This window comes from Limulus polyphemus, unplaced genomic scaffold (genome assembly GCF_000517525.1).
Source record: "Limulus polyphemus unplaced genomic scaffold, Limulus_polyphemus-2.1.2 Scaffold650, whole genome shotgun sequence".
Taxonomy (NCBI): domain Eukaryota; kingdom Metazoa; phylum Arthropoda; class Merostomata; order Xiphosura; family Limulidae; genus Limulus; species Limulus polyphemus.
The window spans coordinates 250200-256244 of record NW_013666260.1 but is presented as its reverse complement, the minus strand read 5'-3'; the positions used below and the strand labels follow the sequence as shown (position 1 = coordinate 256244).

Below are 6045 nucleotides of genomic sequence, written 5' to 3'. Positions count from 1 at the left end.
TGTGTTCGATGTGACATTTTATCGTGTCTTTCAATGAATTTTAAATACATATTTTTACAGTGTATAATTAATAAATAAGTCACATGTGTTCCTTATTCAATATCGGTGCAACACTTGAAAATTAGGCTAATGAGAGAATAGTTTTATCTATATTATTGGTAAAATAGTGTGTTTATAGAAACTTAAACCTCCAGAAGATATAAATTGTTGAATGTAGGTAAATTGTGACACTTGGTTCTGATCATGACTGTATATAAAAAAATGCGAAATTGATAAAATAAAGAAATAGACTTTTTGAGAAAAATCACCTTTCAAAACTATGGCAGTAATTTATTTACTTGGCAACGTTTCGAGCAAACGCTCTTTTTCAAGCCAGAAACTAGCCAGTCGGTTAATGACAATTACAGGAAAGTTTCTAAATTAAGGTTAAACAGAGATCGAGTCGTTAAGATAAGATGATATTTCAGTAAAATCAAGAATGCTTCCCTTGTTTTACTGTATTTTTTTGTTCATATACAGTTTTACATTACAGAAGCATGTGTACGGGTGTTTGAAATGGATGTAATTGTTTTATCCCACAAATAATTATACTAGTTCTAAACACATGAACGCGTGTACCTTATTCTGTATATGACTGAAAATGTGTGTGTGCATATAATTATTTTTAAAATATGGATGTAACATTTTTGAATTATATATGTTTCGTAGCAACAGGTTACACTGAAACTCTTGTTTGAACATATAAATGAAAACATTTCCCTGCAAATAATTTATCAATTAAAAAACAATTTCTAAAGCGAGAAATAAAAGTGAGAGCGGGTTATTTCGTGATTTTTGTGTGTAGAACTGATAATTTCTAACGCTAAAAAACGTAGATATTTATCGATCAAAGAATCGAGTACTACAGAACGATCTATTATAGGCTGGACAAGACAAAATAAAAAGTAAAGTAAATCGCGTGAGGTTCTGTCGAAAAGCAGCTGGAAAAAGAAAGTATAGTGTTCCCTCAAGCTTCAGAGATCTAAAACTTGGTAAGTTTCGGCGTTTTATAGAATTTTAATGTGTTATATTATGAGAGAAGAATTACATTAAACAGATTGCATCCTAAATATAAGTATTGAAATTAAACCTTTACTGTCACAAAACAATGTAAACGGTGTATATGTTGTTTTATAGAAAACTTAATGATTTTTTTATGTTTCGGTATAAGGACGTGGCGCCATCTATGAAGGTAGTTAACGTTAACTTACCCAAAGATATTAAATGCTGAATAACAGCAATAATGAGAGGTAGAGGGAATGTGAACCACCATTATCATGCCCCTTGTTCCAAACTATCATCCCACAAAGTTTGGTTAAGATTGACCCAGCGACCTAGGAATAGTTAGAGAGCGGACAAACAGACAGTCACGCAGATTGTTGTGATTTATAAATATGTATACATATATATATATATATATATATATATATTAGGTGTAACATAATTCACGAACCAGACGTTTGTTCCCGAAGTTCCTATTTCATACATTCGTAGGTACCTTAAATGTTCGTAAAACATTTTCCTGATAAAAAGTGAAGATCATTTTCCGTTTCATGCTGTTTTATGGCTTTTCCCAAAGTTCGAGAAAGTTCTATTGATGGAAATTTATATTCCTTGACAGCTATTAGTTTATACTCGTTATTTTTAAGATGTGCACGTTGCCTACTTTCAGCTTGTTGTTTGTTTGTTTTTGAATTTCGCGCAAAGCTACACGAGGGCTATCTGCACTAGTCGTCCCTAATTTAGCAGTGTAAGACTAGAGGGAAGGCAGCTAGTCATCACCACCCAACGCCAACTCTTGGGCTACTCTTTTACCAACGAATAGTGGGATTGACCGTCACATTATAACGCCACCATGGCTGAAAGCGCGAGCATGTTTGGTGTGACGGAGATTCGAACCGGCGACCCGCAAACTGCGAGTCGAGCACCCTAACCACCTGGCCATCTTTCAGCTTGTGTTTGTCTTTATACCAGATAGTCTCCCGTTGGGACAGTGGTAAGTCCTCGGATTTACAACGCTAAAATTAGGGGTTCGGTTCCCCTCGGTGGACACAGCAGATGGCCCGATATGGTTTTGCTATCAAAAACACACTTGTGCCATAAAGTTTTATTGTGTGTTGTGTCTGTTCATTTTACATTAATTAAATTGTGAGAATGACTTTTATGCTACAAGAATGGATTGATTTATGCCGAAGAAGGCAACTCAGAATGGATTACAGCAACAGTTATTTACGAACATTATCCTGAAGAGCCACAGCCAAGTCACAACACCATTGGCAGAATTATGGCAAAATTTCTTCCAACCGGTAATGTGGCTGATTGACCTCATTCAGGGAAGCTCAGCCAGGAAGTTGCTGTTGTGTTGCAAAATCATCAGCAATCCAAACACCAACTGGTTTACGAACTGAGCGTGTCGTATACGAATGTGGCGAGGATTTTGGATATGAATAAGCTTTATCCGTATAAGTACTTAATTTACCAAGAACTTGGGAATGGTAATCCAGATAACACAGGGTTGCGATGGTTGTATTATCTTGAAATTGTTACATGTTCTAGAGTAATTCCTGTACGCTGAATCCGAAAATGATATTCATTTTTCTCCATCACGTACGAATTATTTCACAAAACGTCATATGTACTATTACATAAATGAATAATTTTCATTGAAATCGGGTCACATCATGTTGTGCTTAAAATGTTGACAACCACTGGCTATATATTTCTCTAGACCAATTGCGACGTGAGAGTCTTATCAATCTTTCTAGAACGCAAACATAATAATAATAAAAAAAATGTTCATCGTGGTAAACGAAATATTAATTTTTCTTCCCGATTTGTCAAAAATCCTTACGTGATAGAAATGAATATTATTTTCGAAATCTGCGTAGCTGGATTATGGAAAATTCGTTATTAAAACCAAAACCATTTTTATGTAGTTTAAATTCGCAAGCCCGTGTTATCTTGCTGGACGTATTTGTTTCTCCGAGTAAACTCGTTTTCTTTTGCATGAATACGTGAACCGACATAACTGTCACTACTGCAGTCAGGAGAGAGAGGCGTGTAATAAGGACGGGAACACAATAATCCCCAAAAGTCAATGTTTGGACTAGAATAACGGACAACCATATTATTGGCTCTTTTTTTCGTCGGCAGTTGACGTGAACCGAAGTATTTACAGATGTTTCAAAATGAACGTGAAATTTATTTCGAAATGGACACTGTTCCTCACTGTGGTAGGGATGTTCGAGATAGTTTTATAGATGTGTTTCTTAGTCGATGTTCTCAACTTCTTTTGGGTATTTCTAAACACTAAACTCTACAGCATACCATCACACGACGTCGGAGAACTAACAGCGAGAATAACTGAGGAATGCTCAATTATTACAGTAGATTTAATGCCAGTTGATATTTTTCTGGTCGACTCACATATTACCATGGAGCTCATCTTGAACATCTGTTATAAACACGCGAGTTAAAATATTGTTTGTGTGTTAAAGGTTGAGATAATATGGTAACTAAATCAAAACTTTTTATACAATGTAGCAAAATATACTCCAAAACTATCAAATAGGGTCTTAGAGGAAAAACTATACTGTGCGTGAAATGTTGCACCTGATATATATATATGTACACACACACACTTATAAACGTGACATCTTTCGTTAGAGTTAGAAAGGATCTGATTAGGATGTTCAAGATTTTTAAGGGTGTGAATTATACTTTTTGTACTTAATGGAGAGAACAAGACTAGGAGGTAAGACTAGGGAACAAATATAAATTTTGGCAGGATAGGAATTATCTTCAGCTGAGACAACTAAATTTTCTAACAGAGTGGTTGGTCTTTGGAACAGGATGCCTTCAGAGGCTGTTCATGTATTTAATTTAAGGGAGTCTAAAGGAAAGGCTTGATAAATATTTGAATGATAAGAGCTGGATTTTAGTGTTTTATTTTTATTTTAGGGTTTAGTATAGTGGATAGGACGGTCTAGATGGACCAACCGGTCTCTTGTTGTTCTTACATTATACGTATATATGTATAAAGCTATCACTTGTAGTCATCAATTCCATATTTTAGCTAGTATTTACTTCCTTACGCAAATATATATTTCTTTCTTCTTTTGGAGAGGATAAGAGAACCTCTTTGTGTTATTTGCGCTTCCTTTTTAAGTGTGTAACTGGGTTTGTGCCTACTATGTCCATATTAATGTTTTGCGTTTAACTTGGTCTTTCATCGTGGTTACTTTATGGCAACTTAGAATTGTTTTATTTTATTTTACTTTATTCATCTAATACATTTACTGGAAAAAAAAAGGTTTAATTCCTAAATATCTACAAAAGTGCCTCCTAGTGGTAAGTCTTTTAGCTTATAACACTGAAAACTAGGTTTCGATACCGTGGTGGGCACAGCAGAGATAGCCAATTGTGTAGCTTTGTGGTTAACAACAAATAAGCAAACAAGCTAACCTTGCAAAAATGAAAATAACTTGGTGTATCAAAACAACAAATTTGCCAAATAAAGGAACTTTATTTATGGTGATGCATCTTTGTATGCCATTTTCGACTTCAAAATAGATGTCTCAATATGACGTATTTTAGGGTCAAGATTTATCTCTGATAATACTACTTCGTGGTGGAATAAAATCTGAAGACGTATTTCTGATAAGTTCTCTTCGGGTTAGAGATGGATGTACATATCTATCCTTGGTAAGGGTATTCATAACTTTTGATCAAAGTGAAGTATCTAAAAATATCCGAACTAAAATCAGCCAAATAACGAATATAGCTCATTTAATATACCGTTCGAACTAAGGGCATATAAAAACAACAACAACAACTTACAATTCGGGAAGAGATTTTTTTATTGAGATTTATTCTTATTAAGACTTGTTTAGGGAAGAGATTGCTTGCCAAGATATTTCCTTGGTAAGACTACTTTAGGGAGATTCATCCTTGGTAAAAACACGTCAGGAAAAAGATAGGTTGCCAGGATTTATTCGTGGGACTATTAAGACAAGGTAGATAGTACTCGTCGATGTATAACCACTAGCAGGAATACCTAAGTACTTGCCCAGTTATATCTGTAATCAGGTTATTTCCTAGAAGTTTTGTAATGTTATATCTATGATGATTAGAGGAATCACGCGATATACCACAGTTATTTGAAAAAAAAATCACATACATCTTTCATCTACAGTTCCGTTTCCTCGGTATAAGAACTTTGCCCCTGATTCTTGGTTTTATAGCAGCATTATGGTGTCATTATTCAAATCAAAAAAGCAAAATAATTCTAATATTCATTTATTTCTTGATGATTAACACTGCGCTTGCGCATAAACGTCAACACCAATAGCAGTGAACAAGAAATTAATAGTTTAGACAAAAACATAACAGATATCGTCTCGAAACTGTAAATGAGATACACTGTTACTATCAATTATGTTTCACATGTTTGGAGTCTCTTTCAGTTTTCTCAAACCAACGGACATAATGAAAAAAGGTCTAAAATAAGAGATAATTTTTCTATGGAAAAAAAAAGATATGAACTTTCCTTTTAATTTTTGGTGGTCATATTTTTCTCGAATTTAATTTCAATTTAATTTAATTTTGGAATTTAATTTTTCCAAATACTTCAAGAATGAAACGGTGAATCTAGAGTAGGCTTTGCCTATTCCCAACATACATTTATATGCATCAAAAAGTACAGAATTTCACAGAGCGAACGAACAATGTTTTCGTTTTCCAGCTGACATAATACGCAGTAAAAAAGAAAGACATTGTTAACAGACAAAACTTGATTTTATGCTTGATTAATCTTTTTTTTTTAAATAAAAATGAACCTACCATAAATACATATCGTTATTATCATACAAATAACCGTTATTTGACAAAAGCCTCTCTGTATGTGTCGTCCGTCTTAATAACTAGATAAACCGAGTTGGACCGAGTTATTCATAAACCGTAGTAAGTAGTAATTAGTACGGGTCCTACAAGAGTACGAGTGAACCT

The 6045-nt window shown here is 34.1% G+C and overlaps 1 long non-coding RNA gene across 2 annotated transcripts in view; it reads left to right on the top strand.

Moving 5' to 3' along the window:
- Positions 1 to 386: 386 nt before the first annotated feature.
- The window catches only part of LOC111085839, a 16017-nt gene continuing 10358 nt past the window's right edge, over positions 387 to 6045 (top strand). For both annotated transcript variants that reach the window (XR_002610616.1, XR_002610615.1), the window contains exon 1: positions 387 to 1031. This is a non-coding gene — a long non-coding RNA (uncharacterized LOC111085839). The remainder of the gene's footprint in view (positions 1032 to 6045) is intronic.